The 26616-nt window shown below is 43.1% G+C and overlaps 1 protein-coding gene across 3 annotated transcripts in view; it reads right to left on the bottom strand.

The window, feature by feature from the left end:
- HIVEP2 (HIVEP zinc finger 2) overlaps positions 1–26616 on the bottom strand; it is a 401117-nt gene that overhangs the window by 155317 nt on the left and 219184 nt on the right. For all 3 annotated transcript variants that reach the window (XM_030198499.1, XM_030198500.1, XM_030198498.1), the window contains exon 2: positions 14256–14375. The gene's annotated coding sequence lies outside the window, so the exon portion shown is untranslated. The remainder of the gene's footprint in view (positions 1–14255; positions 14376–26616) is intronic.

Genomic DNA, 26616 nt, shown 5'->3' with positions numbered 1-26616 from the left:
CGGCGTCAGGCACCAGGCCGACCTCCCACCCACCCACCCACCCGGCAGCAGGCACCAGACCACCCACCCGGCGTCAGGCACCAGACCACCTGGCATCAAGCATTCCTTCGTCCCTCCCTCCCACCCGGCCTCCCTCCGAGCAGAAAATTTAAGTCTTCCCTTGTCGCTGTTAAAGCCGCGTCAGCAGTAGCAGTGAAAGCGTGCTGCTGGTTCGGGGCGCCTTCAGCCTTCCGTCTCTCAAACTCTGGTCCCGCCCTAACAGGAAATGAGGACGGGACCAGAATTTGAGAGACAAAAGGCTGAAGACGCGCTGAACCAGCAGCACGCTTTCACTGCTACTGCTGACGCAGCTTTAACAGCGACAAGGGAAGACTTTTAAATTTTCTGCTCGGAGGGAGAGAGGGAGGCCGGGCGGGCTGGTGCCGGGTGGGAGGGAGGGACGAAGGAATGCTTGATGCCGGGTGGGTGGGAGGGAGGGCTGGAACGGGCTGAGGCGACCACAGGTTCACCACGCGTGCCACAGGTTCACCATCACCGGTCTAAGGTTTGGCAATTAAAATTCAATGCGAAGAAATGCAAAGTGATGCACTTAGGGAGTAGAAATCCACGGGAGACGTATGTGCTAGGCGGTGAGAGTCTGATATGTACAGACGGGGATTGATTTACATTTAAGTCCTTTGCAACTGGGGTAATGGAGGTTCAAGTATGTACGTGATGATCTTTTTATATTCCTGGTTGGTAAGTCTATTAGGTCTGACATATATAGTGGGGCTTCACCATGAATAATTTTATGAACCAGGGTACAGACTTTGAACATAATTCATTCTTTTAGTGGAAGCCAGTGGAGCTTTTCTCTAAGGGGTTTGGCACTTTCATATTTTGTTTTTCCAAATATGAGTCTGGCTGCAGTGTTTTGGGCAGTTTGGAGATTATCAGCTGCTAGCCCACAATGCACAAGCTACACATGGTGAGTAAACATGAGAAAATGTGACCATCCCTGTCAATTCATGAATATTCTAAAGTCATATGTTTTTAGCAAAATTTAGGAAAAAGTGTGTCAGCTTTCAGATTTGTTAGATCTGGATGGAATCTAAGAATACATTTTCCAAACATTATGTTCACAAAATCCTTGGCAGTGTGAAAGCAGACGTGCTCTCACAGACTTCGTACAGCAAGCACCGGAAGAGAACAGCTTGTGGTTCTCCATTCCCTGAGAATCCCTCGTAGGTACACAAAACCCATGCTGCCCTGGGAAGTCTGTCCCTGCGGAAGTGATGACAGCAAGATTTTATCAACATGCAAATCTCCAATGCGACCCTTCCTGAGAACCCACCAAAACAATAAACTGAGTGTTCTCAGTGACACTTTCTACTGGAAACTGTGTCTTATTTATAAATTAATGTACGTTCAAAAATATGGAAATGAAAATGACCTTCATTCTGTACTGGCATCCAGTAACTATAATTCAAAAAGGTATCATTTATCATTTCACCATAATTTCCAAGGGCTCTGCATTACTAACAAAAACATGTAGAACTGTTGGAGGAAAGGGAAGGCAACATAATTATCAGAGCCTCTTCATTATAAGTGGCTGTGTGAAGTACCAAGAGTTTAAGTAAATAACCTTGTTTTGCTGTTCAGTGGGATATTGTGGAAACTTATCCAAGAATTCAAGAGACATGAGAACTCCCCACATGCACAAAAACAAAATGGAAAAGAAAAAAAACAATTTTATGTTTATAAATATGAAGGAATGTAATGCTTGTCCTAATTACTGCATTTGACTGAAGAAGCAGACTGCCAAAATGCTGCTTATCTATCATTTCGTACGACTGCATAATATTGCAGTAAGAATTCTAAAAGCACCTCATGAGTGAATTTTGATGGCTGTGACTGTGCTTGTTTCTTCTCTTTTTTTCAACCATTTCTCTCTCTAGTTATCTGAGAGACAATGTTTTAGTATCTATATTTGTCCGTTGCTTTTTAACATTTTCACAAATGACCTGGAGGTGGCGGTAACTAGCGAGGTTATCAAATCTGCTGATGACACAAAGTTGTCCAAGCTCGTCAAATCGCGGGAAGATTGTGAAAAGTTGCAGGAAGATCTTGCAACTTCGATACTTGTCTGCATAAGTTCACTGTAAGCTACACTGAACTTACCAACAGGTTGGAAAATGTGGGTGGGGTACAGATACATAAATAAAATAAATACATAATAAATGTAGGTATGTAAAAAGCACATGGGGCAATTCTATAAATGGGTGCTTCCAATTAGAAACAGAGAAAAATGAAGGCAGGTAATGACCATCTGTCTAATTCTATAAAAGTCACCAAAAATTACACGTGCAAATTTGGGCGACCACTCAACCTGCACGTGTAATTTCATTGAATAAATGAGCTAATTAGTGACAATAACTGGCTTATCAAGCAATTACTGGCACTAATTAGAATTAACTGGCATATACACATGTAAATTTAGGGACAGGATCCAATCCTAAAATTTGTGTGCGATCTGAAAAAGGGAAGCGCAGAAATGGGAGGGTCATGGGCGTAATGGGGACGGTTCTTAACTTTAATGCAGGTTCTTATAGAAAAAACGGGCACATACATTTGCACCTCATTTCAGCTGCTGTAAACAGCCACGCGTAAAATTAGGCACGATTCCCGGGCATAAGCGCTATTCTATAAACTGCACCTAACTTTTAAGCGCAGTTTACAGCATAGCGCTTTTTTCAGTGTCATATACAGAACCTTGAAACTTGGTATTTCGTCCTTTAGATTGTAAGCTCCTTTGAGCAGGGACTGTCCTTCTTTGTTAAACTGTACAGCGCTACATAACCCTAGTAGCGCTCTATTTATTTATGGCATTTATACCCCGCTCTTTCCCGCTCGATAGCAGGTTCAGACTATAAAGATATGTGCACAAATTCTAGAATGCCCATGCCCTTCCCACAGCCACGCCCCTTTTGGGATCTGCACATTAAAAATTTATGCAGACTATAAAGATACATGCATAAATTCAAACTGCTGCTAGTTGGTGATAATTAGCTAGTTATACAATTAAATTACACATGCAACTTGGGTGAGTGCCCGAATTTGCATTTGAAATTTTGAGCACTGTTGATAGAATTAGGGGGTATATGTGTAAGTAGGAGCTCCACCTATGTCCCCACCCATGCTCCATCCCTGTGTACATCCCCTTGTATATATGTGCTATGCCCTGCTAACATTCCCATGCATGAGTGCTCAAATTTTAAACATTTATGCACATAACACGCACAAATTTGAGCACCTAGGCCAGTGGTTCCCAAGCCTGGTCCTGCAGGCACTCAGCCAGTCAGGTTTTCAGAATATCCACAATGAATATTCATGAGAGGGGTTTGAATGCAGTCGAGGCAGTACATGCAAATATCTGTCATGAATAGTCATTGTGGATATACTGAAAACCTGACTGGATGGGGTGCCTCCAGGATCAGGTTTGGGAACCACTGACCTAGGCTATAAAATTTCCCTTATAGAGTACATCCCACATCTACACCTGCTTTGGAGCAAAAGTAAATTTGTGTGAGAAAATCTGTGTAGTACTTGGGTTATTTCAGGAGCCTATAAAGCCACATACAGACCATTAGAACATAGGCATAAAGTAGATAAATTCTGGAGAATTTTTACAGGTGCCCTGTTATAAAATTACCCCCAGGAGTAATTCACTGCTTTTTGAGCTCTGTATTAATAGTTAACGTGTGTTAAAACCCAAGTGAAACTCCGCCTGTGGTTTAGTAATCAAGCACCTGGTATTATAACAGGAGTTGTACTAGTTTACAAACTTGTATGGTTAATGTACTGACCCAGAGCAATGTTAGACAAGAAAGCCTGTGAGATTTTTCCATAACAGCCCCAGAGACTAAAGACTCGGGAGGAGATTGGAAAGGGGCCTTAGGAATGCCAAACAGATAACATCATGGAGCTGCTGACCTTCAGAGGTAGCTGAATTTTTACTCCGGGAAATCAAGTTTTCCTTTGGGAGAATGAAAGCTGTCATGTGAAAATTTGCTTCTGCATAATTTACATTTCTTGCCCTATTTCTTTTCTCGGGACTAAGTGTCGTTTAATTAATAGCACATTATGGCAATGCCAAAGTGAAAACCAAACCAACCCAATCCAAAAAAATTGGACTCTTGAATACAAAAATTTAAAAAAATATAATACTTGATATAATTAAAGTGAGGATGCAGGGTCTCAGTTAATGGAACAGCCAAACAGCAGAAATAAAATCCGCAGAAATTATCAAGCAGTACACAAAGAGCAAAAGAAATGTCTTTTAATGTTGAACACACTTTATTCCAGACAGTCAAGTACACGTAGAACTCTGTGACTGGAATAAAGGGTTTCAGTTAATGGCACCAATGCACTCAATGCTATGCAGGGTGCCTTACTAGCTTTGCTTAGTACTCACAGCTGCTACCCAAAGGCAACGAAAGCTGCATATTCAATTAAAGACCCTACTGTTGCAGTGACCAATGTGCACTGCAAAAAATATATAACCATTAAGGATCAGATTCTATAAATGGCACTGAAAATTTGGTGGTCAACAGAAGCAATGCAACAAGGCGACGGCCATGGCCAGAAGGGTGGTAGGCTGCATAGAGAGGGGCATAACCAGCAGAAGAAAGGAGGTGTTGATGCCCCTCTACAAGTCGTTTGTGAGGCCCCACTTGGAGTATTGTGTTCAGTTTTGGAGGCCGTATCTTGCTAAAGATGTAAAAAGACTGGAAGCAGTGCAAAGAAAAGCTACAAAAATGGTATGGGATTTGCGTTGCAAACCGTACCAGGAGAGACTTGCTGACCTAAACATGTATACCTTGGAGGAAAGGAGAAACAGGGGTGACGTGATATAGACGTTCAAATATTTGAAAGGTATTAATCTGCAAATGAACCTTTTTTCGGAGACGGGAAGGCGGTAGAACTAGCGGACATGAATTGAGGTTGACGGTGGCAGACTCAGGACAAATGTCAGGAATTATTTTTTCACAGAGAGGGTGGTGAATATGTGGAATGCCCTCCCGCAGGAGGTGGTGGAGATGAAAATGGTAATGGAATTCAAACATGCATGGGATAAAAACAAAGGAATCCTGTTTAGAAGGAATGGTTCCGCAGAATCTTAGCGGAGATTGGGTGGCGACGCCGGTAATTGGGAAACAAAACTGGAGCTGGGCAGTCTATGCCCTGATCGTGACTGAATAGATAGGGATGGGCTGGAGTGTAAATTTTAAGGGGCTTCGACTTTAGCTTCAGAACTTAATACAACAGTAGTTCTGGGCAGACTTCTACGGTCTGTGCCCTGAGAAAGGCAAGGAGAAATCAAACTCGGGTATACATATAAAGCATCACATACCACGTAAAATGAGTTTATCTTGTTGGGCAGACTGGATGGACCGTACAGGTCTTTATCTGCCATCATTTACTATGTTACTATGTATTCCATAAAGGGCACTTCAGGATGAGCACTCTTTCCAGAACAGCATGGAGCGCCGAATTCGTCACTCAACTTTGGATGTGAGGACTTATGCCGGCTGAAACCTGTATAGTACATTAAAAGCTATTCACCGTTCTCTACCCACTAAAACAAAGGTTATGTAAATGAATCACTACAACAACAGTCAAAGGATTCTATTCCACTGAAACATTCAATAACATATGACCACGTATACTCACTTCACAGGACAAGGCCTTTGGCATGTCCGTTTCTACTATCATTTATGTGTTGATACACTGTAAGTTAACTTTGTAAACTGGAATCTAAGGTATACAGGATTGAGGCATTTATGGAAAGAGGTCAAGATGTCTCAGAAAAGATGCTAATTTCGAGCTTATGGTATTCTTTGCCTAAAGTAGAGCCATTAGTGAACCAACTGTAATCAGAGCTCCATTATCACATTCCACCCCCAAACCTTTTTCATTTAGGAACAGAGTGCTAAGGAAAAACATGACATGCCCTGATCTGCTTTTGGAGAAACAGTCTGATTGAAACTACCAGTGTTACCCCTTAAGAGTGTGAGTGTGTGTGTTACCTTTCTTTCTTTCTTTTTATTTTATTTACATTTGTACCCCGCACTTTCCCACTCATGGCAGGCTCAATGCGGCAGGCAATGGAGGGTTAAGTGACTTGCTCAGAGTCACAAGGAGCTGCCTGTGCTGGGAATTGAACTCAGTTCCTCAGTTCCCCAGGACCACCCTAACCACTAGGCCACTCCTCCACTCCTGACTACCTTGCTTTCCTTTACATTCATGAAGTTCCTTTCCTGTTTTCTATGTTAGCCTTTACACCACTCTGTTCTGCCTGTCACCAAGAGCAGTATAGAAAGTTTTGCAAATAAACAAATAAAATAAAAAATATACAGACAGCATCTTATGCTCCAAAGTAACCTTGTTTAACACTCCACTCCACTGTTAAGTTCCCCAGACTGGGCCATGCTAGGAATGATTCTAACCAGCATATTTCTGATTTAACTGCAAAAAGAAGAGAGAGAGAGATTTATTCCCCTCACTGCTTACTTGATCCTGAGTACATAAGAGGAGACAGAAAAGTTAGGTTTCCTGCGACTCCTCAGAAATCCCAGCACAATGACTTGCACAAACATAATTCAGTTTCAGGCAATGCCGTCACTGCCACATGACCACTGATACTACAGATGTGCCGGAACACCACAGAAAATCAGGCTCAAGGAATTAAAGGAATTAAGAAGTCTTCCAGTTCACTTGTTACTCATAAAAGGGTTTTCTCAGTGCTAGTCCTTTCTACTTTCAGCTTATCCACACCCAACTAAGTGGGACGGACCAATCTAGAGGTTTGTTTTCGAAACTTCTTCATAGCACAGTGAAATATTTTAAATACAACAGAAGGTTCAAATGAATTTCTGACAGAAATATTGTTGTTGTTTTTTTCAAAGCAACGATACCAGCCCAGTTCTTCACTTGCGTGTTTTAAGGTGTCACTGCTTACTCATTTCCATCTCATCTATTATTCCTTTCGTGTAGCTGCGAAGATACACTATGCTGAGATAAGAGCCTCTGCCTTTTCTGTGGCAGGTGTGTCTTTGTGGAATGTACTTGCTGGGCAGCTGCATCTGTGTGGTAGAATTTTACAATCTAAAAAAAACTTTTGAAAACATAGCTTTTTGTGGCAGCTTTCTTTAAAAAAGTTGGCTAGCTACTATTGTATTTTCTGGGCAGCCATATGGTGGGATATGGGAGGAAAAGCTGTTTAATATACATTATGTGTCATTGTGTTTTATTTGTTATTTATTATGTACATTTTTATGGAAACCACCTAGGTTTTAGGCAGTGGCGTAGGAAGGGGGGGGGGGCGGTGGTGCGGTCCGTCCCGGGTGCACGCCGCTGGGGGGTGTCGGCGCCTCGCTGGTTCCTTGCTCTCTCTGCCCCGGAACAGGTTACTTCCTGTTCCGGGGCAGAGAGAGCAAGGAACCAGCGAGGCGCCGACACCCCCCAGCGGCATGCACTCGGCGTATTGGCCCTCCCGCCCGCCCCTCACCACCTTCCAGGTATGTTCTCACGGGGGGGGGGGGGTTGCGCTACGGAGGGGGGAGGGTGTGTCGCGCTGCACCCGGGGGGGGGGGGGGTGCGCAGTGGCGACCTGCCCCAGGTGTCAGCTGCCCTCGCGACGCCACTGGTTTTAGGTGGTATATACATTTGAAAAATAAATAAATAAAATAAATGTATCTAAAACCCCATTTTACAGAGGGTATCTAGCTAGGAATTGTGATACCCAGGTCAGGACATTCAAAATTCCCCATGTATTTTACAAAAGGCTCTTCTAAATGCACAGCCTTTAGTAAAATATGTAAAAGGACACAGGAGCATTGATTTCACAAACCTACGTGTTCTAAGAGCAGCATCACTCGAGGCTTTGCATATGTAAGCACTGGTAACCATTCATCTGGTTATATATATATATATATATATATATATATATATATATATATATATATATATATATATATAAAAGAGAGCGAGAGAGAGATTGATTTACCACCATTTACCACCACTTACATTTGCCAGATTTTATAACACTACACATGTACAAGAGGGACCAGTTCAGGAGATGAGTGAAATAACCCTTTTACATTTTTTTCAGGTTTTTAAGACAACACAGATGTAACAAAGGGGCCCTTTTACAAAGCGTCAGTAAGTCCAACGTGGGCTTACTAAACGCTAAATCTGAACTACCGCCAGCCCAACGCGGCCGCCGGAGGTAGTTCCGGCTCGAGCATGCGCCATTTCCGGGTGTGCTGGGAAAAAAAGGGCACTAACCTCTCGGTAATCAGACCGGTTACCGCCGGGTTACTGTGGGAGCCCTTACCACCACCTCAATGGGTGGCAGTGAGTGCTCCCCGCCGCATGGCCACATAGTAACAGGTATCTTGCCACATGGCCATTTATATTTGGACTTTTACTTGCTGCAGTAAAAAGGGCCCTGGCGAGTGGGAATAAAGGCCCCTGTAGCTACCGCAGGGCCCTTTTTCCCCGCAGCCTAGTAAAAGGACCTCATTGTAACTGACAGCAGATAAAGACCTGTACAGTCCATCTAGTCTGCCCAACAAGACAGCCAAAGTTGTATCTTCCACTCTGTGCAGGTTACACTTCTTCACGATTAAATACTGGCATCATTTATTTATTGCATTTGTATCCCACATTATCCCACCTATTTGCAGGCTCAATGTGGCTTACATAGTTTTGTTATGACATTTTCGTTCCAAAAGATCATAAATAGTTAGTAGTGTGTGGAGATTGAGTAAGGGAAGGTAGAGGAAGTGATTAGGCGGGTGTTTGTAGAGGTGGATTTTCATATCTGGGTGGGTAATAGAGTAGGTCAATGAAGCTATTGGTTCTCTTTGTAGGCCTTGTTGAAGAAGTGTGTCTTCAGAGATTTGCAAAAGTTATTTGTTTTGACAATTGATTTCAGGTCTGTGTGTAGTGCATTCCATAACTGCGTGCTCGTGTAAGAGAAGGTGGTGGCATGCATCAGTTTGTATTTTAGTCCTTTACAGCTGGGGAAGTGCAAATTGAGAAATCTGCGGGATGTTCTTGTGGCGTTTCTGGGAGGTAGGTCCACATGTAGATAGGGGCGTCTGCGTGAATAATTTTGTGTACAATCGTGCATATCTTAAACGCAATGCGTTCCTTAAGTGGGAGCCAGTGTAGTTTCTCCCTTAGGGGTTTTGCACTTTCATATTTAGTTTTTCTAAATATGAGTGTGGCAGCAGTGTTCTGGGCTGTTTGGAGTTTTTTTGATGGTCTGTTCTTTGCAGCCAGCATATAGTGCGTTGCAGTAGTCCAGATGGCTTATTACCATTGACTGTACCAGGATACGGAAGATGTATCTTGGGAAGAAAGGTTTTACTCTTTTGAGTTTCCACATGGTGTGGAACCTCTTTTTCGTCGTGTTCTTCACGTGGGTATCGAGAGTGAGGTTTCGATCAATAGTAACCCCAAGAATTTTCAGGTTTTGTGAGACTGGAAGAGAGCAGTATGGTGTGGTTATTGTGGAGAAGTTTTTTGTGTTATGTTGGGAGGTGAGTACAAGACATTGTGTTTTTTCTGCGTTAAGTTTTAGTTGGAATGCATCCGCCCAAGAGTGCATGATTTGGAGGCTTTGGTTGATCTCGTTGGTGATTTCACTTAGATCATGTTTGAACGGGATGTAGATTGTGACATCGTCTGCATATATGTAGGGGTTGAGGTTTTGATTGGCTAGAAGTTTGGCTAGAGGTATCATCATAAGGTTGAATAAGGTTGGTGAGAGGGGGATCCTTGGGGAACTCCACATTCGGGTGTCCATGGGAGTGATCTGTCGGCGTGCGTTGTTACTTGGTATGATCTTGTGGTCAGGAATCCCTTGAACCATTTGAGAACTGTGCCTCCTACTCCGAAGTATTCCAGTATGTGTAATAGTATTCTGTGATTAACCATGTCAAAAGCACTAGACATGTCGAATTGTAGGAGGAGTATGTTGTCACCTGTTGCAATTGCTTGTCTGAATGAGTTCATTGCAGACACTAGTACAGTTTCAGTGCTGTGATTTGACCGAAATCCTGGTTGAGAATCGTGCAGAATTGAGTATTTGTTTAGGTATTCAGTAAGTTGTTTCGTCACTACGCCTTCCATGAGTTTAGTTATGAGCGGAATGGATGCTACTGGTCGATAATTGGCTAGGTCCAATGTGCTTTTCTTGGCATCTTTTGGCAGCGGTGTAAGTAGGATGTTTCCTTTATCCATGGGAAAGAGCCCATTTTGGAGCCTGTGATTTATGTGGTTCGTGAGGTCTGTCTTGAATTGTTTGGGTGCAGATCTTATTAGACTATTAGGGCAAATGTCTAGTTTGCATTGCGATTTGGCGTATTTTCCGAGCCAGTGAGAGAGTTCGTCTGATGAGAGCGTGTCAAAGTTGGTCCAAGATTGATCTGCAGGGCAGTTGGCAACTCACCACCCAGGGGTGTAGCCAGACTTCGGCGGGAGGGGGCACATTTTAGCCCCTCCCCCCGGCGGCGCCGACCCGCCGCCGCCAGCACTACCGCCAACAACTTTGACCCCCCCCCCGCCATCGACCCTCTCGACCCCCCCCCCCCCCGCGCCCACCGTCGCCTACCTTTGCTGGTGGGGGACCCCAACCCCCGCCAGCCGAGGTCCTCTTCTTCCTTCGTTCTGTTTCTGAGTCTGATGTCCTGCACATTGTACGTGCAGGACGTCAGACTCAGAAACAAAACGAAGGAAGAAGACTTCGGCTGGCGGGGGTTGGGGTCCCCCGCCAGCAAAGGCAGCAGACGGCGACGGTGGGAGGGGGGGGTTGAGAGGGTCGTCAGAAGAGGGGACCAGGGCCAAATCTACGGGGGTCCCATAGTAGCTACGCCCGTCACCACCTTGCCAACCCATATAGGTAGTTATATGATGTAATAAGTACATAAGTACATAAGTAGTGCCATACTGGGAAAGACCAAAGGTCCATCTAGCCCAGCATCCTGTCACCGACAGTGGCCAATCCAGGTCAAGGGCACCTGGCACGCTCCCCAAACGTAAAAACATTCCAGACAAGTTATACCTAAAAATGCGGAATTTTTCCAAGTCCATTTAATAGCGGTCTATGGACTTGTCCTTTAGGAATCTATCTAACCCCTTTTTAAACTCCGTCATGCTAACCGCCCGTACCACGTTCTCCGGCAACGAATTCCAGAGTCTAATTACACGTTGGGTGAAGAAAAATTTTCTCCGATTCGTTTTAAATTTACCACACTGTAGCTTCAACTCATGCCCTCTAGTCCTAGTATTTTTGGATAGCGTGAACAATCGCTTCACATCCACCCGATCCATTCCACTCATTATTTTATACACTTCTATCATATCTCCCCTCAGCCGTCTCTTCTCCAAGCTGAAAAGCCCTAGCCTTCTCAGCCTCTCTTCATAGGAAAGTCGTCCCATCCCCACTATCATTTTCGTCGCCCTTCGCTGTACCTTTTCCAATTCTACTATATCTTTTTTGAGATACGGAGACCAGTACTGAACACAATACTCCAGTACATAATACCACAACACCATTAAATTCAACCTTAAGCTGTCTTCCCCTCCCCTCCCAGAGGTACACAGTGCCTGCATGTGATAGAAGATATGCTTACTTAATCCTAATTTTTCTTTCCCAGTTTTGGGGCAAAGACCATAGAAGTCCATATTAAGACAGTTGCTCCCTCAATCACTGGTGGAGATCCCAGGTCCAAATGAGCAGTTAGCTGACATTTCTGCCTTGAAGCAGGTGTAAATGCTGATGGGAAAATTGTTTTAACAAACGTGCACGGATTTGGGGGAAATACACATATATATTTTTGGACCACCCAGAAACACTCCCTTTGAATCTGTGCATCCCACAGCAATTCCAAGAAACAAGAAGGCAATCGGTCCACAAAATCCAGAGCGACAACAAGAAAACACAATGTAGACTGGATGAGTCCAAAGTAGAGTTTATTTATAAAAGAACAGAACTTGAGAGGTCTACATTCTGTCTTCTTTATCTGTTGTCTCATAGCAGTTCCACATGTAAACAGTGTCATTCTAAAATCAGTATTTATACATGTATACAATCTACATGTGCAAATACTGCTATTTGCATGTAGGACTGCCTGCCACACAAGGCTTCCTTATGTCTTAAAATGCTCACTAACTAAGACCATCCCAAACTAACCTTTTAACTATACCTTCTCCAAGGATATTAAGGTTTGACTTCTCATGATGGGCCTGTTTTTCCAGCCTGGCCCCTGCCTCAAGGAACTCCTCACCTGCTTACAAATTAATTTCTACAAATCAAATCTGGCATCAAAAGCTGGTTGATTGAACAATCTCTCTCAGCTTTTTATCTTGGCTATACTATTGTGGTTCTTCCCTCTCTTTTTGCAGCTATGTATGTAAACCTGTCTTCTGTAAATAACACATAAATGGCATTTTTAAAGAGCATTTTTTAAACCTTGTAACTTGTGTTGTACTACCCGCTGGTCTACGTCTGTTAAACTGCTCTGATGTAATTTTCTTTTTTGTGAAGAGTAGTATATCAAATGACAAATAAATAAAGTAGAAATAAATAAATAAATAAATAAAACAAGCTCTTTACTTTCTTAGGGGCCCTTTCACTAAGCAGCGGAAAGCCCACTGCAGAACTGCCAACATGGAACTACCACCGGGCTACCACAGGAGCCCGGAGGTAGTTCCCACCTGTAGTATGCGCCATTTCTGGCGCTATAAAAATGTGTCCTATTTTTACAGTGCCAGAACTCAATTGGTGCTGCCCGGTTACCGCCAAGTTAGCACAGGAGCCCTTACCGCCATCTCAATGGGTGGCGGTAAGGGCTCACCACCACCATGCGGTAAGGCATTTTTTCCCCAAATTGGAAAGCCTTTTACCCGCTGCGGTAAAGGGGGACCTCAGTACACATAAAAAACAAGCGCCAACGCTAGTGCAGGTCCCTTTTTACCGCAGCTTAGTAAAAGGGCCCCTTAATTAACTTTCTGGCCTAGTAGTTTACTCCCGCTCCTGGAATCACTCAGCTCACAAGCACTCAAAGGTTTTCCCCCTCTTCCAACTCACTGTACTGACAATCCCCAGCCAGGGGCCATTCATCAGGGCTCATTCTAGAACAGTGATGCCTAAACATTTTCAGCCCACCACTACCTTGGTTCCATAAATTTGTTACAGCGTTCCCTCACCCATTCAGGCTATTACTCAACTAATTATTCAAAATTTTATTAATAACATAAATATTATCATTTAATAATATTGATAGAATTGACATTTTTATTTAATTTACAACACAAAGCCAAGTCACATTTTTCAAAAAACAATTTTAATAAAATAGTGTACCTACTTGGATTTATTGAACCAGCTAAAAATAAAAAAAAAAGGTATCTGCTCGCACTAATGCTTTCAACACTTATCCAAGTGGCAGCTCGTACTACTGACTTCTCATGACTCATGTAACACTTCACTCATTTTATTTGCGACGCTGCAAACATATGCACCGTTGGTTCACTTGCGATGGCACAAACATATGCTCATATGCGTAAGCAGGCAACTAGTGTTATAGGCGAGCCTATTCGTCAAGTTACCATGTTGATAAAATGGTAAAAAAAGAAACTTTCTTACTTCTTAGTTGTTTACGCCATTATACTGTGGTTATCCCTCCAGCACCCCCATAGGAAAGTGCAGCGTCCCCATACCACCACCTTGTCTTTCAACGCCCACCTAGACTAGTCCAACACCCCCCACGGGGTGGTACCGCCCACTTTGAGAATCACTGTTCTAGAATCCTGTAATCACGGGAACTAAATGCAGCCACTAGGGGTCACCACCTTGCAGTTACCTCCAGGGTCTGTGAATGCTTGATTCGGCTTGACCCAGGAACTGAACCTAGCAGGCAAGGTGAGCACTCAAAAATGCAAGAGGCTACATAGGATAAAATTTTAAAGACTTTTAACATATCTCCTCACCAAATGAAATAATCAGCATGAAAAGTGGAATCCTTATAATATTATTTGATTTGACTTATTTCAGAAGCTTTCTGGCAAATTCTTCTGCTTTAGCTCTGAAATAGCCCAAAGATTACTGAGCTAGTCAAGAAAGATCTAAGAAATTCAAATTTAAGGCAGAAATGGGGGAGGAAGACTCCCCAGAAGAACACAGAAGGCTTATTTTGCATGCTTACCTAATTTACTTGTCAGCGTCAAATGTTTTCTGGAAAATAGTTTCAGTCCACACCATTTGGTTTGCTGCTTTGCTGAGTATGGCTATGAATTCCCTTCTGCTTCAACGATGAAATATCCACCTATTTCAGAAAAAAATATATTTTGGATTACACCACTAGCTCTCAGTATTAATTTTATTTATATTACATCATCAGCTGCATAAATCGAAGACCCGTAAGCTGTTCTTGTGTTTAGCATTTATGTCAGGATGGAAATATTGTGTCAGAATCCAAAATATGTATTCCTGTTGGCCTAGAACCAGTATATAATAAAAGACTTGTGTGTTTCCCAATACCACTTGTCCTCAAAAATGAACACAGAAAAACATAATGGTGTTATTAACCAACATATGTAAACAGTGGTCGGAACAAGCAGTTAAACATGGAGGGTTATGTTGAATATCTGACGTTTGTTCAGGGATGATTTGTTGTTGAGTGGGGGGATGTGATGAACGGGAATGGAAAGCATGTTATATTTTCCACGCATGACACAAGACAGCACAGAGAGGGTACAAAGAACAGAACAAAATCCAAAAAACGAAAAGCACCACCAAGAGCCTTCAAAATTGGGGCAAGTTCCTTGAAAATCAATCTTCCATTAATAACCCGACACGGGCCGTGTTTCAGCGCACAGCACCTGTGTCAGCGCACAGCACCTGTGTCGGGGTTAAATGTGTTCTGATGTAATGAATTCAATGCACAGCAGCGGAGCTTTCTCCCATGCACATTACAAAGTAATCACTCAGCACATTAGGAACAAAGTCAATCAGTCAGTCAATCAATCAGTCAAAAGTAGGAACCAGATGATTCTTTAATTGCCAGTATCCTAAATACTCAAAGATCCCGAACAGCCGTGTTTCAGCATAAGAATATGCCTGCATCAGGAGTCAAAAGAAAATCTTGTTAGTAGATGACAGTGGATGGAATCATTAACTGGTTCTTAATTCTAATTCTCAACCAAATGATATAAATATAGCTCTGTAAACAATAACAATTGATATGCCGCTCAAACGGAATGAGCCACTCACAAATTAAAATAATGACTTACCCTGGAGGAGGTCAGCACTTTAAACAACAAAAAGACACCTATGTTCTTATGTACATACATGGCAGTATGGGGGGATTTTAAAAAATGGCACCTAAAAGATCAGCGCAAAAAAAAAAAAGCTTAAGCGGTATTCTATAAGTCGCGCCTAAAATTTGGCGCAACTTATTTAGAATTGATGGAGTGGAGAGTTGCTCATAAATTTTGGCACAGCCATTTGCATCAACGAAAATGTGACCATCCCACGTCTGCATCCCCTTTTTTAGGGCCGTGCGTAAATTTTAAGCGCTGATCCGGTGTCTAACTTTAGGCACATTGGTCCCACTTAAATCCAATTAGTGCCAATAATTGCTTGTTATTGGAACTAATTGGCTTATTATTCATTTAAATTGGGTGCACAAATCAGGAACACGCCTAAATTTGCGTGCACAATTTTTGACAACCTTTACAGAATCAGAGTGATAGCGCCTAAATGTTATTCTCTAATTATGCACTAAATAGCCATAGCATGCAATTGTCAGAGGAGCATTCATATGGGCAATCCATATGGAGGGCATCCAGTTCCCCATAACACTTACAGAACACTGGAACAGCCGCATTTAAGCATTAACGCTTAGGCTAGCCATAGACCTGGTGTAAATATGTTTGTGCCTACACTTAGATGCATCACTCCTGAATTACGCTAAGAACGCTTATACACATAACCACTCTTACAGAATAGGCGCACTGCGCACAGAAATAGGACACTTAATTGGTGCACACTTATAGAATTGTCCCCATGAGGACTCTTACTACTATTTGGGATTCTGCCAGGTACTTGTGACCTGGATTGACCCTGTTGGGAGGAGGATACTGGGCTAGGTCTCACCCAGTATGGCCAATCTGATGTTCTAACTCTAGAAAGTCTTTTCTGTGTGTAAGGTGGGTTTTACATGTGGAAAATGACTTATAAAATTGTGTGGTTGAACATGCACATATATTAGTTGCCATGGCAACCTGGCACCTGGGATCTGTCGAGCCCTGCTTTATTCCACTCATATTGCCTCTTCACTACCTTTTTAACCCCATTTCAGCATGCACTCAACCCCTTCAAAAGCCCATCCCCTTCCTCCAAAACCCCTCCTCAGGACCCCCATCCGTTTTCAGTACCTGTCATCCTCTCTCCAGTTTACCAGGTCACTTACATTATGTCAGCTAGAGTCCTACATGAGAACGGGGTTCACGGATATCCTGCAGAACCCTAAGGAATCCTGTGGGAATCCCTGCCGGGGCTACGGGGTTCCCAGGGGGATGGAAGCCGTTCCTGCAGGGTTCCTGTGGAAGTGTAAGCTGCACCTAAGTCAGCCTTTCACCTTCCAAGTACCAAGTTCTTTGAGTGCCGCTGCCTCCTCCTTTAATGGCGTAGATGCGGAAAGTCTTTCGTTAAGGAGGTGGTAGAGACACAAATGGTTACGGAATTCAAAAATGCGTGGGATGAACACAGTGGATCTCTAATTAAACAATGGAAGTTATAAAAAACCTAAACTTAAATGGCTGCATGTTTGTGAATGTGTCATGTGGCGCTTAGAATGCGACTCCGGCTGTGGTGAACTAGGGCCGATACTGGGCAGACTTGTATGGTCTGTGTCACATATAAGGCAGTCTGGTTTAGGATGGGCTGGAAAGGCAGCAACTTCGGTGGCTGGAACATGAGGACAGTGCTGGACACTTTTATGGTCTGTGTTCCGCAAATGAGAAGACGAATAGACTGACGTGGCCTTCGACGAAACTACAGCAGTTGGAACATAAGGACAGGGCCGGGCGGACTTCTACGATCTGTGTCCCAGAAATGTGAAAGAAAGACCGTAATCAACTATATAATATCATATTCATTGTTGATTTAATTACGAATTGATAATGAGTGTGACTATTCAGCAGACTGGATGGACCGTTCAGGTCTTTATCTGCCCTCACTTACTATGTTGCTATGTATTGACGAGGTAGGTGTAGTTTGGGTAGAGCGGAGCTGCAGTATACATTGAGTATTATAAAATAATGTGCATGCAGACAATGACACCTAATCAACAGCAGATTTTTTTTGTGTGACAGCTTACTGAGGAGAGTTTGAGGAGTCTCTTTAAAAAAAAAAAAAAGGACAAGACACCTATATTGCTTTTATTTGTTTGGGATTTAGCTCATACTTCTTTCAGGAGTAGCTCAAGGTGAGTCACATTCAGGTACATTAGGTATTTCTGTGTCCCCAAAGGGCTCACAATCTACGAAAGCAAGCTTTAAAAAGGCACCTTTTTTTGGACTTTTCTCAAAGGTGCCCCATTATAAAGTTAGCTGCTCTGCGGCTATTTAATATTGTGTGCACAGGTAAGACATACACATATAATTATTTTCTTTGCGGTACTTAGAAGATTTCTCAAAGCAAAAGTGTGCCACTGCTTGAAAATTTCTCCCCCAGGAGAGCTCTGCATTTACACCCATCACTTGGGGCACACTATTTTTCTGGGTTAAAATATGTGCATACAGTTGAATTTTGAAAAGTATGTATTTAAGTGCAAACTGTGCCCTCAGGATACTAACATATGGAGTGGAGGAGTGGCCTAGTGGTTAGAGCATCAGTCTTGCAATCCCGAGGTGGCCGGTTCAAATCCCACTGCAGCTCCTTGTGATCTTGGGCAAGTCACGTAACCCTCCATTGCCTCAGGTACAAACTTAGATTGTGAGCCCTCCTGGGACAGAGAAATATCCAGTGTACCTGAATGTAACTCACCTTGAGCTACTACTGAAAAAGGTGTGCGCAAAATCTAAATAAATAAAATAAATAAATATACAGGCTGTCTCACCACAAGTTCCTCACATTTCAGGCAGGCAATTTCTGCATGTGAAACACTGCTTTGCCCACAGAAGTGCCTTTGAAAATTACCTTTGCTAAGGAGCATGGAAGAGACTAATTGCATTTAAGTTATGGTGGTGCCACAGTGTCGTGAACATGTCAAACCAAGTTACCTCCACACAGACTGGACTAATTTCAGCTCCAGTAACTTAGACACAAGAAAGTAACCTGCAACACAAGGTAGTGAGTTCATGACCCATTTCTGATTGCAATCTTTTTTTCAATCCAAAAATCAAACAAGAACTAGACACAGACTGTTATACCACAATACACTACTAAAACCAGGTTGAGACTCAAAGTCCCCAATCTTCATATTCCAAAAAACACGGAATCATCACAATACATTTGAGTAACAAGGAATTTTTTCTTAATATGAAATGCTTTATCTAGAAGTTCAGTCCCTGACTCTATTCACTACCCTGAATGCAAGTATTTAAGAACATAAAAGTAGCCAAGATTATCAGACCAATGGTCTATTTAGCTGAGCATCCCATTTCCAACAGTGACCAGAGCATCATTCGTGACACTCAAGGAAACAAACCTGAGCTCATCTAAGCACTGCCTGCACATGTGTTCAAACCTAACAGGCCGGCCCCCACCTGATCTCAATGATCTGTTCAAGATCTTGCCCCTTCTTGAGCTCTGTTAAGCTGTACTGTGTCCTGCAGTGCCAGGTTCCACAATTTAACTATTGGCTATGTAATGAAATTTCTTTTCACACAGTTTCATCGGGTGCCTCCATGTCATAGTACTTGTGGACAGGGTAAACAACAGCTTAATATCCTCAAATTTGTTGTCAATCCTCTATATAATAATTTGTCAATCTGCGTCCCTAGTTGGCTGGCTGGCTGGGTTTGTAACCGTATGCAAATGAGATACTATCCTGCTTATAATCGAACGAGAAAAACGCCCAAGTTCCGACCTAAATCGGGAGATGGACGTTTATCTCACAAAAACGAATAAAGCGGTATAATCGAAAGCCAATTTTTGGACGTTTTCAACTGCACTCCGTCGCGGATGCGGACAAAGTTGATGGGGGCGTGTCAGAGGTGTGGCGAAGGCGGAACTGGGGCGTGGTTATCTGCCGAACAAAGATGGGCGAATGTCACCGATAATGGGAAAAAAGTATGCGTTTTTAGCTAGAATTTAGGACACTTTTCCTGGACCCTGTTTTTTCACGAATAAGGCCCCAAAAAGTGCCCTAAATGACCAGATGACCACTGGAGGGAATCGGGGATGACCTCCCCTGACTCCCCCAGTGGTCACTAACCCCCTCCCACCACAAAAAATGATGTTTCACAACTTTTTATTTTCACCCTCAAATGTCATACCCAGGTCCCTGGAGCAGTTGTTAGGGGGTGCAGTGGACTTCAGGCAGGTGGACCCAGGCCCATCCCCCCTACCTGTTACAATTGTGCTGCTTAATGCTTATTAGTCGTCCAACCCCCCCAAACCCACTGTACCCACATGTAGGTGCCCCCCTTCACCCCTTAGGGCTATAGTAATGGTGTAGACTTGTGGGCAGTGGGTTTTGAGGGGGATTTGGGGGGCTCAACACACAAGGGAAGGGTGCTATGCACCTGGGAGCTCTTTTACCTTTTTTTTTGTTTTTGTAAAAGTGCCCCCTAGGGTGCCCGGTTGATGTCCTGGCATGTGAGGGGGACCAGTGCACTACGAATCCTGGCCCCTCCCACGAACAAATGCCTTGGATTTATTCGTTTTTGAGCTGGGCGCTTTCATTTTCCATTATCGCTGAAAAACAAAAACGCCCAGCTCACACATTGTTGAATAAAACATGGGCGTCTATTTTTTCCCAAAATACGGTTCGGTCCACCCCTTCACGGACCCGTTCTTGGAGATAAACGCCCATGGAGATAGGCGTTTTCGTTCAATTATGCCCCTCTATGTAATCGGCTCGCCTCCAGCAAGGGAAGGTTGGAGGCAAGCCGAGCTGAGCCTGTCGCCGCTGCAACTTGAGGTAAAATAAAAGTTTTTAAGGCAGGAAGGAAAAGAGGGCTGTTGTAGGAGAAGAGGCAGGTGAAGGCTGGGGTTGAACTGGACCTCAGGTGCTTAAAGGGGGGGACAGGTGGGGGCTGGGGCAAGTCATTGGACATGGATGGGAGGGGAGGGGAGAAAGGAGAAATCGCTGGACATGGAGTGGAGGGCAGGGGAGAAAGGAGAAATCGCTGGACATGGAGTGGAGGGCAGGGGAGAAAGGAGAAATCGCTGGACATGGAGTGGAGGGCAGGGGAGAGAGGAGAATTGCTGGATATGGACAGAGGAGAAAGCAGGGAAGAAAGATTTAAAACATAATGGCAATTAGACAATAGCCTTGCTAGGGCCCGTTTCATTTTCGTGAAATGGGCTTTTTTGCTTGTATCTTTATAAATTACTCCTAATGCACAGTTGACATTTTGGACACTGCTGTATACCATGCCAATGGCTTTGTTACTTTTGTTGAAAGGCAGCTTATCAAATTTGTAAATAAAAAACATCTTATCTTGATAGCAATTTCCCAGAATGGATCCTAACAGTATCTACTGGTAGTTTGAATTTTCTTTTCCTCACAATATGCATCATTTTGTACTTGTCTATTTTTCTTCACCCAACGCGTAATTAAACTCTGGAATTCGTTGCCGGAGAACGTGGTGAAGGCGGTTAGCTTGGCAGAGTTTAAAAGGGAGTTAGACGGTTTCCTAAAGGCCAAGTCCATAAACCGCTACTAAATGGACTTGGGAAAAATCCACAATTCCAGGAATAACATGTATAGAATGTTTGTACGTTTGGGAAGCTTGCCAGGTGCCCTTGACCTGGATTGGCTGCTGTCGTGGACAGGATGCTGGGCTGGATGGACCCTTGGTCTTTTCCTAGTGTGGCATTACTTATGTACTTAAGTTCTATTTGTCCTTTGGTTATCAAGTTTCCAATATTTCTCCTGCTGTTTTACACAGTAAGTTTGGTTGTTAACTACTCTATGCAGTTTAGTATCATCTGCAAATTTCACAGCCTCACTCATCACTCCATCCTCCAGATCATGTACAAACTCAATACCATCAGGCCTACAACAAGCTCTAGTGAAACTCTTGTTATGTATCTCCCTCCACTCTGAGGGTGGGTTGCTTTAGTCCCACGCTCTGTCTGCTTCCCTTTAATCAGTTTTAGATCTATGAATGTATGTTGCCTCCATCCTATACACAGTCTATCTGTTTCCCCAGTAATTACTTGGGCGGTACTTTATCAAATGTCTTTTTAAAGTTCATATATATATCCACCAGTTTATCTTCATCCTTGTGCCTAATTAAATTTTAAAAGAATATGAACAGATTTGTAAGACTATGACTGCCCTTCCAACAAAAATACAAGTTGGCTATTCCTAATTCTGCTGTTTCCTTTTATATATATATATATATATATATATATATATATATATATATATATATATATATATATATATATATATATATATATATATATATATATATATATTTATTTATTTATTGTAAGGAGGAGGTAGAAGGAAGGCAGAGAAGAGCTGATAGTGACAGTAAGCGGGGAAAGGAGAAAAACCCTCAGAGGGGAAAAGGGAGGAGGAGACTGATGAAAAGGGAAGAGAACTACAGAGCCCAGCAACACTAGCAAGGAAGGAGGGAACAAGAGAAACAGTACCACAACTCCCAGCAGGTAGTGGAGTCAGGGGGTGATTGGGAGATGGAGGATAATCAGGGGGAGGAGCAGCACCTGGGAGAGAGGGTGGGGGAAGACTCCATGGAGTGGGAGGAGATTGAACTAGGAGAAGAAAGCGAAAGGAAAGAGGTTGGTGAGGAGCAAATGGAGTTCTTTTGCTCAGGACAAAGGGCGGTGGAAAAGGAAGAGACTGCAGAGAGAGAGAAGCCAGAGATTTGGGGCCGCTAAGTGACAATGCCTAGATGCAGTCTGGCTTCATGGAACTGTGGGAATTAATTACCTGAAGGAGGTCAGTCTGAACATTTGTGGGAGGTTGTCAGAGTGTTGGTGTCTGGCAAATGAGGGTGGTGAAAATGCCTCTAACTCCTAGGCAGTATCAGAGAGGAGCGGAGGAATAGACTGAACCACAGGTTTTCCCAAGTCTTTAGCTAATTCTAAGACTGAACTGTTGTTTGTTTGGTGTGTTGGAAAAGTGAAGCAAAGTGCACAGAGACCAACAGCTGTGGTACAGTGAAATACTGTTTTTCCCACTGGTACCGCGGTGTAATAAAGTACTCTGCAGGACAAATTTGGTACTGTGAATAATTACTTTTTGTAAGTGAGCAGAAGCAGTGCCTCTTAGGAGGTGGATTAGCCCCAATTGTGTGGGTGAAGACAGACAGCACGGAGAGGTGCGGGTCGAGAGCGGACAGCACGGAGAGGTGCTTGCTGACTATATATATATATATATATATATATATATATATATATATCAGGAAGCCAGTTCTTGTCTCACACCACAGGAATTCCACACTTGGGTTCACTTCCATCAGCTTTACACATTTCCGTAAATGTCATTACAGATTCTGTTCTCTGTGTAGAGGAGTGTGGTAGCCCCCATCCTCCCACCCTGTCAGACTGTCATAGTAATGCTTGAATGTTTTCACTTATATACACTGTCAGCTAGCACATTTGCTTATTTCCGATCCGACGAAGAAGGGCAACCTTTGAAAGCTAATCAAGAAATGTATTAAGTTATGTCCAATAAAAAAGGTATCATCTTATTTTCTTTTCCATGTTTTATTTTGTTTGATTTCTATTGTTCTCTGTGTAGAAATTAAAATAATTATTATTATACTAAAACTAAGATGACCAAAGTGAACTAGAGGACACCATTAGACAGAGTCATGCTAGAGCCTCTGCGCAACACCAGACAATTTATTTGTCATTTAATAATATCACTCAGCCACGTAAGTACTCCCAGTTAAGGCAGACTGTTCTCAAACGTCTCTGTGTAGAAATTAAAACAATAATAATTATTATACTAAAACTAAGATGACCAAGGTGAACGAGAGGACACCATCAGCCCGAGAGTCATGCTAGAGCCTCTGCGCAGCACCAGACAAATTATCTGTCATTTAACAATATCACTCAGCCACATAAGTACTCCCAGTTCAGGCAGACATTCCTAACAAAAACAATAGGATTGTTTGGTATCCAACACTTGAATCTCTAAAGCGCAGTTAAAACAAGAGGCTCTGCAAGTGGCCAAATCAGTACTACAGCCTGAAGAATATGATAATATTCATAACTGCTACACAGTCACATCTGCTAATGATTCAGGGCAAGGTGTTTGTCTCCACACAATGATCGTCTCCTACGGACATAAATAAATCAACATAGCATTATGGGTCTTGGCTTGAGCAGGGGTTGTGTTGGGGTTTTTTTTCAGCATTTTTCATCCAGGGCTAAAACCGCTATAATAGTGATTCAATTTGCCAGTCTGTCTGAAGGCAGAATAGCTTCCATGAATTTTCACCAACTGAAATCAAACTTAAAGGGGTTGAATGAAGAACAGGAATGGAAGCCACCCTACAGCCTCGCGATCTGATAAGAAAATTCAAACTCGCAGAGCACCACACGGTACCACTATCCAGGGGTGGAATGGAAGAGAGACTTCGAAGTGGTGGAAGAACCAGCATGCTGTACTGAAGACTATCGCAGGGCAGATTCTGGCCCATGGGTCATATTGTGGAGAAATATGATTTAAGAGAATATTGCAATAAGTGTCAGTTGATCTGTAGTGGGGGGGGGGGGGGGGGGGAATTAGTCTGTATAGGGTGAGGTATAATTTGTGATAAAAACATGGTTATGCTACTGCCCTGTGAAAATTTTCCAGGGTCTGGAGTGGGGTGGGCATGGGATATCCTTGACACATGGCTGGGAAGTACCCATAAATCAGAAAATGCAATCAGATAGACAGAGGCCTAGATGTGAAATCTGTACTCTCAATTATCCAACGTAAACAGGACCAACCGACAGCAGGGATAAGTGAAAAGTCAGATAATATGGGAAACAATGTTAACCCCTCAAACAATGCATAAACAAAACCACAGAGTCCCAATTGGAGGGTTAAAACATAATTACTGTACATGTACTTATTCTAAAACACAGATTTTTAATACAAATAAATATGATGACATCACCGGGCGGAGGGGTCTGTTGGATATGCCAGATGGTTGGATTAGCAAAGGTCGGATAATCAAGACTGCACTGTAGTAAACCCTGGAGCAGGAAGTGAAGCTGGAGCTTACAGTGAAGCTGGGTCCAGATCTGGAAGTGAATCAAAACTGCAGGTCTGGAACTGAGATCAGGTGGCAGGTCTAAAGGCTGAAAGAGGGACTAGAAGAGAACTTAAACTGCATGCCTGGACGGAGTCAACTAGGTCTGCCAACTGGATCCAGATTCATTCGACAGGATTAATCCAGACCTGGGTTTACCCCACTACATGCAGGACTTGTAGTTCTGATTTTCCCAGTGCCCTTAGGGGGTCTTTTATTAAAGCTTATCTCCAGTTATCTGCAGCAGGGCCCATAGGAATAAAATAGGCCCTGCTGCAGGTAACGCGAGCTAAGCTTTAGTAAAAGACCCCTTAAGTAAGGAAAGCAAGACCACAAGTTCCTGAATGCAATGTGATAAACCCAGGATTGGATCAACCCTGCTGGGCAAATTTGGATCCAATTGGCAACCCTAGAGTCAACACACAGTGGCAGATCATCCCGGAGCAGAGAAAGCTGGCAAATAAGTTCAAATCTTTTTTTACTAATTTTTTAAGTAATAAAAACATGTATGCAAAATGATGTTTCATCAGAGAAATACATTACTGTCAGATTTTCAAAGCAGCAACTAGGTTTGTGAGCCCTTGGGCCACTGCTGAAGAGCGGCAGCGGCAGGCAAAACCACCCCACACAGGGATAAGACAGAACTCGGACAGGGACAGCTAGACTTCACTTGCACTTGACCACTGTTCCTCAGGAGTTGAGCCCCTGGGTGCTGGTGGCCGGCAGGACCTGGATACCCACTAGACAGGAAGTGGGCAGGCCAAAAAGGGTCAGGAACTGAAAGATGCAGAGCAGCCACTAAAACAGGGAACAAATACTGACAGACAAGAGACAAGACTGAAAGCTGCAGAGCAGCCACTAAACAAGAAACACAGACAACCAAGAACTAGACAGAGAAATACAAACAAGAAACAAGACTGGGAACAAGCAATACAGTACAAGATAAACTGCACAAAGACTATACTAGAAACAGGCAAGAATCTCAGACAATAACTGGGCTAGGCAGAAGTGCACAGCACACACCCGCATACCAGGGACCTTAGGTTATGCAAAGGCAAACACAGAAGTTTCTAGGTGATTAATAAAGCCCATCAGCACCTGAGGCTCAGCTGCAGCAATCTCAAGGCAACTACAGGTCCTGTTCAGGCACAAACAAGAAAGACAAGTCTGGCAGCCTGGAAGATCCGGACCGGACTGGGCTGAAGCCTGGAACGGGTAGGGACAGCAAGACAGTCTATGGCAGCCACCGGTTCTGGTCACCAGAGGGCGAGGGGAGCACAAACTAAGAAGCAGGCAGAAGGCATACTGAAGCTTAGAGAGGCTCAACACAAACAGGTGCAGTATAGTGGAATAATTAGAGCTATGCTGGAAGCAGCCAGCACACAGAGACAGAACTAACTCAGAAAGAACAGACAGAAGCCAGCTCAGAAGCTGACCCCCAGCAATAAGGTAAGTCTGAGAGGGGTCACAACCACAGACGTGACAATTACACGCTCAAATGAATAGAAACACAAAAGCAATTATGGAAAAAACAAAACTAAAATTCTAATTGTTTTTTAAAGGGAGATGCTATATAGAGACAAAATAAACTGGAAGTTTTCTGTGAATATCAAAGTATATGAATAGATATAAGACACTGGTTGCCTAGAACCTTTATATATCCATACATTGATGTCAATGTGATTACAAATCTTGTTTTAAGTATGTATCCAATGATTTCCATGTCCAAAGAATGGCCTGTAGGTTATTTGTTTTTTCAGCAGATTTTAATTCAGATTTTGATATCATACATACTGTGTTCCACCAGAATGTGGCATCTAAGATGTTTGCATTTTTCCGGTTGCCTAAAATCATCTGCAGGGCAACAGAAATTAAAATAAAGTTTGTGATCTGATTCCTGCACATCTAATTGAGGATATGCTACACGTAAAATTATTACATCAATTGAGAGCTTGGTTTGACAGTGAAACATAGCTTGAATGTATTTCCAAATTTGCATCCAGAACAACTTAATCATTGGATATAAATAAATCACATGGCTTAATGCACCTTCAGATTTGGTATGATGCCAACAAGAGTTGTTAAGGGAGAGACCCGCTTTCCATTTTT

The sequence above is a fragment of the Microcaecilia unicolor genome, chromosome 3, assembly GCF_901765095.1.
Source record: "Microcaecilia unicolor chromosome 3, aMicUni1.1, whole genome shotgun sequence".
NCBI lineage: Eukaryota > Metazoa > Chordata > Amphibia > Gymnophiona > Siphonopidae > Microcaecilia > Microcaecilia unicolor.
This window is presented reverse-complemented; position numbering and strand designations above follow the sequence as displayed.